Genomic DNA, 15,092 nt, shown 5'->3' with positions numbered 1-15,092 from the left:
GGGAAGATTTGGGACATCCTCTGAGCCAGTAAGACACCAGCAGTCTCCCAAATCGCCAGAGAACACATGGGAGGTCCTTCCAGGAGGAACTGGATTGTGCTCAGTAACAGCCAAACTGTGGACAGCTGACTATATGACCCTGCATGAGTTGAAAGTGCATGAGGTGATCTTCAGTGCACAGGGAAGCCAAGGAACATTGCTCAGAGAATGGAAACACAGGAAAATGACAATGTGAAAGAGCAAAATGCAATCTCAAACTGCCAATCCATCCAAAGCAAGGATAGAAAACATGGACGTAAAGGAAAATGTAAGCAATGCACTTGAAATACCTGAAATGATATCAAATAAAGTAAAGAAACAACTCTGAAAAGCTACAAAGAAACTCAGACCAGAAATAATCTACCACCTAATTCTAGAAATGATTAATGTAATAAAACAAATGCTGAACACATCAAAAGCATACATAATTTAAAAATTAGAGGAACAATGCAAAAATTGGAAAGCAAATGATCAATATAAGAAACAAACAGATTGCATGAAGTAGATTCAAAAGGCTATATAGGAAATCAAAAATTTCATCAAAGGTTAGCAAACCACCACAATGAAAGTGAAGATAAACTTTCAGACTTTGAAGAAAAAATTGCAGCTAGTGAAAAGGAAAGTAAAGATCTTTTAAAAATAAGAAAGAATCAGGAAATAACAATTCAACAGCTGCAAGATGATGCAAAGAAAAACAATATGAGATTGATAGGGATAAATGAAAAAGAAGGGGACAACTCAAATTATATCTAGAGGCTATTTATAGAACTAAGAGTTGAAAATTTCCCAAACATGAGAATAGAAACTAACATATAGATCAGTGAATATATAGCACTCTAAATAACTGTAACAAAATAAAATGACACCCAGCCATATAATAATCACCATCCCAGAAATCCAGTATGAAAACAGACTATTAGAAAATGCTAGAGTCTGATCACATATAAAGGAAAGCCTATCAGAATCACAGCAGCCTTCTCAACACAAATAGTGAAGTCAAGAAGAGCATGGAGTGAAGTATTTCAGATCCTAAAGGAAAATGACTTCCAAAACAGATTGATGTATTCATCAAAATGGTCCTTAAAAACTGAGGAAGAAATAAGATACTTCTACAAAAAAGAAGAGCTGAAGAACTGTATGACAATCAAACCAACCCTGCAAAAATCCTGAAAGACATTCTACATATTCATATAAATGAAGCACTGAACAAGGCAAACAAACAGACTGGAAAGATAAAGAATCAACAGCAGAAAGATAACGTCAAAAATAAACTCATATATATTAGTTATAAGCGTTAATATAAATGGCTTCAATTCACCAATTAAAAGAAACAGACATGCAGAATGGATCAAAACTCAACATCCAATCTTATGCTGCATATGAGATACCCATCTAAACTAAAAGGAAATTGATAGACTGAAAGTCAAAGGAGGGAAAACGATACTTCTGCAACAGGAACAAAAAAGAAAGCAAGGATTAGCTATGCTTTTTGCAGACAATGTGGAATTCAAAGGAAGAATGATACAAAGATATGAAGAATATCACTGCATATTAGTTAGTAGAAAATTCCAACAGAAAAAGATAATAGTCTTAACTATCTGTGTTCCAAATTTTGGAGCAGCCAGCTAAACAAAACAAACATTAATAAAAATGAGAAATCACATAAGCAATAACACTATTGTAACAGTAGATCTTAACACACCATTGACACAAAAGGACTCACCACCTAGTCAGAAAATCAGAAAAGAAATAACAGAATTGAATCACAGAATTGAAAAGAAAATACAAATACAACTTTACAGGAACCAGTGGAATGCAATGAATGCATTCCTCAGAGGAAAATTTATTGTGGTGAATTCCCACATCAGGAAAATTGAATGATCACAAATAAACAACTTCATACTACACATAAAACATCTAGAAAAAGAAGAACAAGACAAGGCAAAAGCCAAATGAAGGGAGTAAATTGTGAAGATCACAGCAGAGATCAATGCAATAGAGACTGAGAAAGCAATATAAGGAATTAATGCTTCAAAAAGTTGGTACTTTGAAAAAATAAATAAAATTAATATGCTTCTAGCCAATCTTATTTTATTTTATTTTATTTTTTTTTTATTTAAGAGGAAAAAGAGAAAAACACAAAACAGAACAAAGCAGTGTAAGGTTACACATAATACATAACTACAAAAAAAAAACATAACAGTAAGAAATCACCTGTTAATAGATTACATAATATCATCTTGGAAATAGTTGCTCAAATCACAGTATCAAAGAATACAAAGTAGACATTCAAACGGAGAGACTGCAAACAGCTGTGCTCAATGATCCAAAAACATTAATATAGTCAGCTATTTAACATCCCTAAACACACTTGTTGCTATATCCTTTAGAGCTCTTTTTTTTTCCCCTCCCTCTCTTTTTTATAACAAAATTTATACATTTTGGATTTTATTACTCCTCAGTTCTCATTACTCTCTTGGGGGGGAGACAATAAAGTCAAATATGGCAAAACAAAGCTGTAAGTCCAAACCAAGGATAGACATAGCACATGATGTAGAACAGAGTACAAGGTCATCAACAATAGTTATCAACATTGTCTCTTGTTTCCTTAAAAGGAATTGTCCATCTCATTAGATATTATAAAGCCGGACAAAACAGTGGAGAACAAGACCAATAAAACTTAGGCATTGTGAACATTACAGGACTTCCAAAGGAGACAATAGTCAAACCAGAATGGGCATCTTTCTGAATCTTATTGCCTTCAAATTAGTTGCCTATACCTTCAAACTTGCTACTATCGCACAGAATGGAACAGAGTCTAATCAGTCAAAACAAGATCTTGGGAGTATTACAGGACTTCAAAACAAGTTAATAGGAGATCAAAAAGAGTTACTACTATATATCCTAATTTTTTAAGTTTTTCCCTTAATTAAAATAAACATAAGAAATAGCTAAACAATTTTTTTTAAAGAATAGTAGTTACCATAGTGTCTGTCTTTTCCTTAAAATATTTGGATAAAACTTCATATACTATAGCTTCAAACATTTCCATATCAAAAAGCCCAGAGTAAAGCCTTTCTAATTAATAAGTGAAAATTTTATAAGGCTTCAAGGCCACATAATGGGGAATCATGATTATCACATATTTTTATATATTTGAATCATTACTTACATTAGGGAAACTATTCGGTATTCATACATGCGAGATTGATTTATTTCACTTATGAGTATGGTCTCAAGCTGCGCCCATTTATTGATAAATATCTCGATGCGATCCTTCTTTATAGCTGAATAATACTCCATTGTATAGAAATACCACAACTTTTTTATCCATTCCTCAGTTGATGGACACTTGGGTTGTTTCCAAGATCTGGCGATTACAAATTGTGCTGCTATAAACATAGGTGCACATATATCCCTGTGGTATGATGCTTTCAGTTCTTCTGGGAATATGCCTAGAAGTGGAATAGCTGGAATAAATGGGATTTCCAATCCCAACTTTTTGAGAAACCTCCAGACAGATCTCCACAAAGGCTGTACCAGTCTACACTCCCACCAACAGTGCAGGAGAGTTCCTTTTTCCCCACAGCCTCTCCAGCATTTGTTGTTGTTGGTTTTCTTGATCCTGGCCATTCTTTCAGGAGTGAGATGGTATCTCAGTGTGGTTTTAATTTGCATTTCTCTAATGACCAATGATGATGAGCATTTTTTCATGTATTTATTTGCCATTTGCATTTCTTCATCTGAGAATTGCGTATTCATCTCAGATGCCCATTTTTGGATTGGATCTTTGAATTTTGAAGGTCTGAGTTTTTTTAATTCTTTATATGTTTTAGACAAGAGTCCCTTGTCTGAGAGAGAGTTCACTAAAATCTTTTCCCAGTTTGTGGGTTTTCTTTTCACTATGCTGGAGATTTCTTTTGACATGCAAAAACTTTTTAATAAGAAGTGGTCCCAGTTATTGATTCTGCGAAGTATTTCCCGTGCAGTTTGAGTCCTATTCATGAATTCTCTACCTACTCCTATGTCTCCAAGGTTTCTACCCAATTTGTCTTCCAATAGATTTAGCGTTTCTGTTTTAATATTCAGATCTTTGACCCATTTAGATTTTAATTTAGTACATGGTGATAGACAAGGGTCTAGCTTTAGTTTTTGGCAAATGGAGAGCCAGTTTTTCCAGCACCATTTATTAAAGAGACTGTCGTTCTTCCAGTGAACCTGCTTGGCTCCTTTATCGAAGATAAGGTGGTTGACTGTGTTTGTAGTTGTGGTTGTATCTTCTAATCTATTCCATTGATCTTCAGCTCTGTTTTGATTCCAATACCATGATGATTTTACTACTGTTGCTTTGTAGTATAATTTCAAGTCAGGGATTGTGATGCCTCCTGCTTTGTCTTTGCTGCTTAGAATTGCTTTTGCAATTCTAGGTCTCTTCTGGTTCCAGATGAAATTTAGGAGTGATTTCTCTAGATCTATAAGGTATGTTGATGGTATTTCTATTGGGATTGCATTGAATCTGTATAAGAGTTTTGGGAGAATGGCCATCTTCACAATGTTTGTTCTTCCTATCCATGAGCAAGGGATGTCTTTCCATTTTCTGAGATCATCTTCAATTTCCTTTTTCAGTGTAATATAGTTTTCACTGTATAAGTCTTTCACTTCTTTCGTAAGAGTAATTCCTAAATATTTCATTTTTTTGCTTGCTAATGTGAATAGTCCAGTTTCCCTTATTTCCCTCTCTGTGAATTTGTTGTTTGTGTATAGGAATGCTATTGATTTCTGAGTATTGATTTTGTATCCAGCCACATTACTGAATTTATTTATTGTATCTAAGAGTCTTTCAATGGAGCTTAGGGGGTCTTCTATGTAGAGTATCATGTCATCTGCAAACAATGACAACTTAACTTCTTTTTTTCCTATCTTTACCCCTTTTATTTCTCTTTCTTGCCTAATTGCTCTGGCTAGTACTTCCAGTACTATATTAAATAGGAGTGGTGATAAAGGACATCCTTGTCTTGTGCCTGATTTTAAAGTAAAGGCTTTCAATTTTTGGCCATTTAGTATGATGCTGGCTGTTGGTTTGTCATAAATGGCGTTTATTATATTGAGGTAAAGACCATCTATTCCAATTTTCTGTAGAGTTTTTATCATGAATAAATGTTGGACCTTATCGAAGGCTTTTTCTGCATCTATAGAAATGATCATGTGATTCTTATTTTTGGCTTTATTGATATGGTGAATTACATTTATTGATTTGCGTATATTGAACCATCCTTGCATTCCTGGGATGAATCCCACTTGGTCATGGTGTATAATCTTCTTGATGATTTGCTGGATCCTATTTGCCAATATTTTATTGAGGATTTTTGCATCTGTGTTCATTAGGGAGATCGGTCTATAGTTCTCTTTTTTAGTTGGGTCTTTCTCAGGTTTTGGTACTAGAGTGATATTTGCTTCCAGGAATGATTTAGGCAGGATTGCTTCCCTTTCAATTTCATTGAATAGTTTGAGGAGTGTCGGCATTAGGTCTTCTTTGTATTTCTTGTAGAATTCTGCAGTGAATCCATCTGGGCCTGGGCTCTTCTTGGTGGGTAAGGACTTAATTACATTTTCAATTTCAGTAACCGAGATTGGGTTATTCAACAGTTTTACATCCTCTTGATCTAGCTTTGGCACTTCATATGCTTCTAAGAAACTGTCTATTTCTTCTGTGTTATCAAACTTTTGAGAGTAGAGGTTTTCAAAATAGGTGTTGATGATCTTCTGTATTTCTATTGGGTCTGTAGTGACTTCTCCTTTTTCATTTCTTATTGCATGAATTTGAGCTTTTTCTTCCCTTTTTTAAATAAGGTTGGCTAGGGGCTTATCGATTTTATTTATTCTTTCAAAGAACCAACTCTTTGATTTGTTGATCCTTTGGATTGTTTTCTTAGTCTCTATTGCATTGATTTCTGCTCTGATTTTTATAATTTCCTCTCTTCTTTTGGCTTTGGGCTTGACTTGCTCTTCCTTTTCTAGCTGTTTGAGGTGTAGCATCAAGTTATTTATTTGTATTCGTTCTGTTTTCCTGATGTGGGAACTCAGTGCAATAAATTTTCCTCTCAGAACGGCTTTCATTGTATCCCACAGATTCCGGTAAGTTGTATCTGCATTTTCATTTTCTTTTAGGTATTGTTTGATTTCTTCTTTAATTTCTTCTGTGACCCACTGATTACTCAAGAGTGTGTTATTCAGTTTCCATGTGTTTGTGGGATTTTTGCAGTATCTTTTATCATTAATTTCTAATTTCAGAGCGCTGTGATCCGATAACATGCAAGGGATGATTTCAGCTCTTTTGCACTTGTTTAAATATGTTCTATGAGCTAATATATGGTCTATTTTAGAAAATGATCCATGTACTGCTGAGAAGAATGTGTATTCTGATGTTGTTGGGTGGAACATTCTGTATATGTCTATCAAACCCATTTGTTCACAGGTATGATTCAGTTCTGTTATTTCTTTACTCATTTTCTGTCTGGTCGATCTGTCCCTTGGTGTCAATGGCGTATTAAGGTCTCCCGTTACAATTGTGTTACTGATAATTTGAGTTTTCATTTCTGTTAATAATTGTTTTATATAACTGGGCGCTCTGGAGTTTGGTGCGTATATATTTAAGATAGTTATCTCTTCCTCTTGGAGTTTTCCCCTTACGAGTATGTAGTGACCTTCTTTGTCCTTTATGGTCATTGTTGGTTTAAAGTTCACGTTGTCTGCAAACAGAATGGCTACTCCTGCCTTTTTTTGGATTCCTGCTGCATGAAGAATTGTTTTCCATCCTTTGACTTTCAGTCTGTGAGTATCCTTCTGGGTTAGATGGGTTTCCTGTAAACAGCATATGGTTGGATTTTGTTTCTTGATCCATTCTGCTAGTCTGTTTCTTTTGATTGGTGCATTGAGACCATTTACATTAATGGTTATTACTGTTAAATGTTGTTTAATTGTAGGATTCTTATCTCTCTGCTGTTGCATCTTTATCTTTCTGTTCTGTTTAATTATTTGCTTTGCTTAGTGGTTTTTTCCTTTGTGTATCTAAACTGTCTTTCAATATTTTTTGCAGGGTTGGTTTGGTGTTCATGAAGTTTTTCAGCTGTTCTTTGTCATGGAAGTATCGTATTTCACCATCTATTTTAAATGATAGTTTTGCAGGATATATCAGTCTAGGTTGGAAATCATTTTGCTTTAGGATCTGGAATACTTCACTCCATGCTCTTCTTGACTTTATTGTTTGTGATGAGAAGTCTGCTGTGATTCTGATAGGTTTTCCTTTATAAGTGATCTGTCTTTTCTCTCTGACAGCTTTTAATAATCTATTCTTGTGTTGGATTTCTGGGATGGTGATTATTATATGTCTGGGTGTAGTTTTATTTTGGTTATGACTATTTGGAGTTCTATATGCTTCACTGATCCTGATGTCAGTTTCTGATCTCATGCTTGGGAAGTTTTCAGCTATTGCTTCTCTAAATATCCTCTTGATATCCTTTATGTTGTCGCCTTCTTTTTCATTAATCCCTAGCATTCTTATGTTATTCTTCTTTGCATCATCTTGCAGTTGTTGAATTGTTGTTTCCTGATTCCTTGTTATTTTTAAAAGATCTTTCCTTTCCTGTTCACTTGCTGCAATCCTGTCTTCAAGGTCTGAAATTCTATCTTCACTTTCATTAAGGCGGTTTTTACAACTTTCAGTGGAGTTTTTTATTTCCTGTATATCTCTGTGCATCTGCATTATGTATTCTGTTTGTTTCTTATATTGCTCGTCTAGGGATTCTATCTTTTTGTTTAATTCCTCCAATTTTTTATCTGTGTTTTCTTTAGATATATTTAGAATCTCTTTCATTTCTTTTATCATTTCTTCTTTTATCTGGGAAATTATTTCGAGTTTGAATTTCTTTAAAGCTTCCTGGAGTTGCTTGTCAACTTCAGTAGCTATTGTGTCTAATATATGAGGAGGATGGGATATATTTTCTTCTAAATACACTTCTCCTAGGGTTTCCTGAGATGGGCTGGAGGTTTGAGGTTGTAATTTGGTCTTTCGTTTTGTCATTTTCCTATATTTCTGTGTTTCAAGTGTTATTTGAAAGCCTCCTCAGGATCTGTTGAAAATCCCCTTCTATGTTTGGAGCTACTGAGACTCTGGCACCACTCTACCCCAGGCCATTGGGCCTGCAGAACCAATGGCCCTTCTCTGCTTGTTCAGAACTCCGCGGTTCCAGACCAGCTGGGCCTCAGGGACACTGTGCGCCCACCTGCCCCTTGGTAGATCCACAGCTCTTGGATCGCAGCCGGGTTAGGGTACTCACCACAGACCGCAGTGCCTCAGGAGCCTGTGATCCCTCCCTGCTTGCAGAGATATCCACAAACCTCCAGACAAAGGAAGGGCCTCCTGCGGGCACTCCGGATCTACCCCGCTCCTCCTCTGCACGCAGATGGCTATGCGTGGCTGGGCTCAGGCCGAGGTGCCTCAGGAACCCGGGACCCCTCCTCCTCCAGACAAAGGAAGGGGCCTCTGCAGGCGGCTCCGGATCCGCGCAGCTCCTCCTCCGCACACCGATGGCCAGGCGCGGCTGGGCACAGGCCGAGGTTCCTCAGGAACCCGGGACCCCTCCTCCTCCAGAGAAAGGAAGGGGCCTCTGCAGGCGGCTCCGGATCCGCGCAGCTCCTCCTCCGCACTCCCCAATCTTATTTTAAAAAGGAAGAAAAACTCAAATTCATATAATAATGAATGAAAAGGGTGAATTCACTACAGACATTGTGGAAATACAGAAGATCATCAATACTTTTTTCAAAAACTTCTATCTACTCTCATAGGCTTGATAACAGGAAGAAATAGACAGAGTCCTAGAAAATATGTATTACCACAACTGGGTCAAAATTATGTAACACTGTTGAATAACCCAATTACAAATTACAAAATTGAAAACTTAATTAAATCTGTAACAACAAAGAAAAGCCCAGGTCTAGATAGATTCACTGCAGAATTCTACAAAGAATTCAAAGAAAACTTAATGCCAATACTCCTTAAAGTCTTCAATGAAATTGAAGGTATGCATTTCTCCCTAACTCATTCCTGGAAGCAAATATTGTTCTAATATCAAAAACTGAGAAACACCAAAACAAAAAGAGAACTACATTCCAATATCAATAATGAACATAGATGCAAAAACTCTCAATAAAATGTTCCAAACAGAATGCAGAAAATCATCAAGATTATAGACCATGATCAAATAGAATTTATCCCATGGATTCAGGGATGTTTCAACATATGTAAACCAATAAATGTAATCCACAAAATCAACAGAGCCAAAAATAAGAATCACATGATCATTTTTATAGATGCAGAAAGAGCATTTGATAAGGTCCAACACATTTATTATAAGAACTTTACAGAAATTTGGAATAGAGAGTCTTTATTTCAATATAATAAAACCCATCATATTAACAAAGCATCATATTAAATGGCCAAAACCTGAAAACCTTTACTCTAAAATCAGGCACAATACAAGGATGTCTGTTATCACCACTGCTATTCAATATATTCCTATAAATACTAGCCAGAGCAAATAGATGAGAAAGAAAAAAAAGGAGTAAGGATAGGAAAATAAGAAGTTAAACTGTCATTATTTGCAGGTGACATGATACTCTACACAGAAGACAACAAAAGTTATACTGAAAGACTCCTAGATATAATAAATACATTCAATAATGTAGCTGGATACAAAGTCAATACTCAAAGATCAATAGCATTCCTATGTACAAACAAAAAAATCACTGAGAGAGAACTAATAGAAGCCATACTCTACCCTACAATATTTCCAATAAAATGAAATACTCACGAATCAACCTAACAAGAGAAGTAAAAGATCTATTCATGAAAAATTATATACTCTGAAAAAAGAAATTGAAGAGGAGCTCAGAAAATGGAAAGAGAGTCCTTGTTCACTGAAGAACAAGGAAGAATAAATATTGTGAAAATGGCCTTTCTCCCAGAAATGTTATACAGATTTAGTAAAATTCAAATTCAAATACCACTAGTATACCTCAAAGATCTAGAGAAATCATTCCCAAATTTCATCTGGTACCAGAAGAGTCCTAGAATAGCAAAGCCATTTCTAATCAACAATGGCAAGGCAGCAGATATCATAATTTCTGACTTACAGTTGTACTACAAAGATACTATGATAAAATCAGCATGGTACTGGAATAAAAAGACCTGAGGAGTAATAGAATAGATTAGAAGATACAACTATAAACACACCCAGCCACTTTCTCTTCAATAAAGGGGCCAAACACCTTCATTTGAAGATAGTCTCTTTGATAAATGGTGCTGGAAAAATTGGCTTTCCATATTCTAAAAGCTAAAACTAAACCCATGCTTATCACAATGTACTAAACTAATATCCAAATGGAACAAAGTTCTAAGTATTAAAAGAAAACCATAAAATCCATTGGAAGACAAAGTATGTAGAAATTTTAAGATATGTATCTACATAATGGTACATAATTCAAGAAAAAAATCAAACTGCACAAGAATTACTTCCCACAATCAATAACTTATTAATAAGATCACATCTTACTAAAAACTTTTTGTATATCAAAATTAATCTGTAGCATAGCGAAAAGAAAACACAAAAATTGGGGAAAAATCTTAGTCAACTGTCTCTCAGACAAAGGACTTCTGTCCAGAACACATAAAGAATATTAAAAATTAGACCCTCAAAATACAAAAACCCAATCCAAAACTGTGCATCTGAAATGTATACACAGTTCTTAGATAAAGACATACAAAAACAAATAAATGCATGAAAAAGTGTTCAGCATCATTGGTCATTAGAGAAATGCAAATTAAAACCACACTGAGATTTCATCAAACTCCAGAAAGAATGGCAAGGTTAAAGAAAACTACTCACAACACATGCTGGAGAGGCTGCATGGAAAAAGGAATTTTGCCATGTTGGTGGGATTGCAAATTCCTGCAACCACTGTGGAGGCCAGTCTGCAGGTTCCTCAAAACACTGGGATGGGAAGTCCCATTGACCCACTTGTTCCATTTCTGAGCATATTCCCAGAAGAACGGAAAACACTGCATCACAGTGACATATGTGCATCCATGTTTATAGAAGCACAATTTGTAATAGCTACATCTTGGAAACAACCTAAATGCCAATCAATTGAGGAATGGATAACAAAGTTGTGGTATTTTTATACAATGAAGTACAATTCATCTATAAAGAATGATCACATTGAGATATTAATAGATGGACACAACTTGAGACCATACACATAAGTGAAATAATTCAAACTCACGAGTAAATACCATATTGTCTGCCTAGTGTAAGAAATGGTAAGACTGCATAAGATGCAAAATCCTCAATAAATATAGTGAAGGATAAAAATATGCTCAAAAGGAAATAATAATATCTCAGGGAAAAGGAGGAAAAGGAAAAGGGAAGGCAAAAGTAAAAAATACCTAACACTGTAATCAAGCTTAGGATACCAAGGATGACTGTGCTACAAATTCCACAAGTTCTTATAACAAAACAGCTAACATCCATAGAATTGAATCAATTTTGTGTGTTAGTGTCTGGTGGTCTGAAGAACATTATGTAAAATAACAATCCTAGTTATGCTCCTACCACCTTTCTTTGAAAGCCTGTATAGTCATTGTTGTGGGCTTTTTACTATTGTCATTTATTTGTCTTTTTGGTTTTGTGTTTTTCTAGTAATTTGTTTTGGTTTGGTTTGGTTTTCTCCCTCATACAGAAAAGATGGTTATACATGTAGAGGTATACACAGACATAGAACTTTTCCTAAACAGTATATGAGAATCAATTATAAGTATGAATGATGAAATGAACAGCTACTTTGCAGATTCCATATCTTCATGCTGAGAAGTCCAGCAATGCTGGTATTCTTTGTTCTGAGTGGTATTAGCTTGTTTTGTATTTTTTAATTTTAATATACATGAAGGCAGGGAAAGCTAATTTGAATGAGAACAAAAGACATTTACAACAACCTTTGTTGATTTTCCTATTGCCTGGTCGTGAAAGTCTATAACGCCTTTATAATCCTGTTCAGATCAGATTAATACTGCTTCATTTTGTATGAACTCGTTGTGTGTGAAAATATGGACAACTATTTCGAAGAAAACTAATGATATTATAGTAGCCATGATAGGTATCCAATTATTTTGCTTAGAAACCTGTGTCACTTACAGTATTTCCATCCAATCTATTTTCTTCTATTTTGTTGTTTATTTAGTGCTCTTTAAAATAATAAAAAAAACAAAGCAAAGAAATTTCTCATAATTCTCTGTAATTCAGTGATATCTGATGTGGTTTTACCTTTTTCAGTTCTAAATTTATTAGTTTGGTACTTCTCTTTCTTTTTAAAGTTTGGCTAATGCTTTATTAATAAAAATTATGTTTCAAAGTTCAAAATATTGGATCCATTGATCCTTTGTATTGCTATTTAAGTCTCTATTTCATTTAATTTCTGTTCTGGTCTTTACCATTTAATTTCTTCTATAGTTCTAGGTTTTGAGTTGTTCTTTTGCATTAGGACCTTTTGATTCACCATTCATTTATTTATTCAAGATGACTGCTTTTGTGATGTAGGCACTCATACTATAAATTTTCTTCTTATGACTCTTTCACTATATCTCAGTGATTTTGGTATATTGTGTTCTTATACCATCTGATTCTAGGAATTTAACTTATTCTTTGGTATGTTCAGTGACCTACTGATCATTCAGCAATGCATTATTCAATTTCTGTGGTTGTTCACTACCGATAGTTTCTTATTGATATCTATTTTCATTTCATTGAGGTAAAACAGGATGAGATCAAACCAAACAGGCTGAGATTGCTTTATGTATTTATGTAAACATGCTTTGTATCTTAAAATGTGGTCTATTTCAGAGAAAGTTCCATATGTTGCTGAAAACAATATGCAATTTTTCTGTATTTACACTCAATAAACATCTATTAATTCTATTTGATCCATACTATACATTATGAGTAATATGTCTTAGTTGATGTTTTCTGGTTGACCTGTTTGTAAAAGTAAGTATTGAACCCAACCATGGATAATATTGTGCTCCAACTAACTCTTCTTATAGTACTTGTTTCACAAAATCTGACACAAAATGGTTCATGCATATATACTTACAATTATTGTATGTACTTGGTGATTTTTCCCATAAGCAAGATGTTGCAGCCCTTTTTATCACTTATTAATTTTAGTTTGAAGTGTAGTTTGTGAATATAAATAAAGCAACTCTGGGCTGAAACATAATTGGTCATGGTGTAAAGTCATTTGATGATTTGTTTTACTACTTGTTGAGGATTTTTTTCATCTATGTTCATTAGAGATATTGGCATGTAGTTCTTTTTGTTGTTGTAGTTTGTTTGATTCATGTCTATTTTCTGAATCAGGGTAAAGATACATTCCCAGAATGACTTGGGACTGTGCTTTTCATTTCAATTTCATTAATTTTGAGGAAAGTTGAAATTAGATCTGCACTAAAATTTTTGTAGAATTTGGTAGTGAATCATTCATAAGTTTGACTTGTCTTATGTGGTAGGATTTTATTACTTCTTAAGCCTTATCATCAGTTATTTGATCAGTTAGGATTTAAATACTTGTAGGTTCAGTCTCAGTAATTCATCTGTATCTAGGAGTCTCTCCATTTCTTATTTTCTTTTTTCTCTCTCTCTTTTTCATTTTTGGTGGTACCAGGGATCAAAATCATTACTTGTGCTTTCCAGGAATACACTTATGCCACTGAGCTAAATAAAACTGAAAGGAAAGAAGTATTCCCAGAGCCATTCCAGGAAACTATCATTACCCTAACTCCAAAATCATATGAGGACCCAAGTAAACAAAAGAACCATATGCCAGTCTCTTTAATTCAGATACAAAGTTTCACAACAAGATTCTGGCACATAAAATGCTACAAGTCATCAAAAACATTTTACATCATGACCAACTCAGCTTTATCCATGGATACAAGGAAGGTTCAGCACATAAAAAACTATGAATGTAATATACTACAGAAAGAGAAGCAAGAATACAATTCAAATGATCATCTCAATAGCTGAAGAAAAATTCTTTGACAAAATCCTACAGCTTTTCATGATAAAAATCCAAGAAAACGGAAGAATTTTATCTCAATCTTGTAAAATCAAGTTAACATCATATTAAATGGTGGAAAACTGAAAGATTCTCCTCTAATTTGAGGAAAAAGACAAGAATATCCACGCTCACTCTAGTTTTACATTGAAATTTTTATTGCTTTTTTCTAGATGCCTCCCCAAAGCCTCACTTTATTATACATGGGAATTTTCAGAGGTGGGTAGGACTATGGAATACAATATTGGGATTGACAGTGTGTGATATCTGGATAACTCCTCTAGTTGACTTACAATACTTCTGGTTGTGGCTTATAGATTTAGTTAAAAAGAAAGCCTTACCCTGGTATGAGTGGCAAAAATCAATGTTTGTAGTCTGGATGGAATATATAGAAAATAAGAAGGTAGGCTTACTGCTTCTGCCTTCTCTCTTCTGTACCATGAATTTTAAATGGAACCTTTCCTTCTTCAACTTACATGTATTGGGTATTTCAACCTAACTGTGAGAAAATAATTAAGGCAGTACTTGAATCATTATTCACTGGCCCGCCCCTGCCTTATAAAAGCCAAGACCACTTTATCAATAAATGAGACTTGATCCGACTTCCTCGACTTATCTCCGTCTCTCTGTCTCCTGCCCTGTCTGTGTTAATCACCATTCCTTCCCCAGGAAACTGCCCCGTGGATCCAGACTGACCGGCAGGCTAGGTCATATATACTTGTTAGAGCTCTTTCCTTCTCTTTCATTTTCACAATATCTATTATACATTTAAATCCTATCATTCTGTCAGTTTTTATTATTTTTACACTAGAGAGACAGTGTGATATTTACTGATGTGAGTCTTGTTTACTTCATTAATGAGGATATTTTCAAGTTGCTTCCATTGA

The sequence above is a fragment of the Cavia porcellus genome, unplaced genomic scaffold (assembly GCF_034190915.1).
Source record: "Cavia porcellus strain 051 isolate PalLab524CR breed Dunkin Hartley unplaced genomic scaffold, mCavPor4.1 scaffold_5, whole genome shotgun sequence".
Lineage (NCBI taxonomy): Eukaryota > Metazoa > Chordata > Mammalia > Rodentia > Caviidae > Cavia > Cavia porcellus.
Note: the sequence above shows the minus strand (reverse complement) of the source record.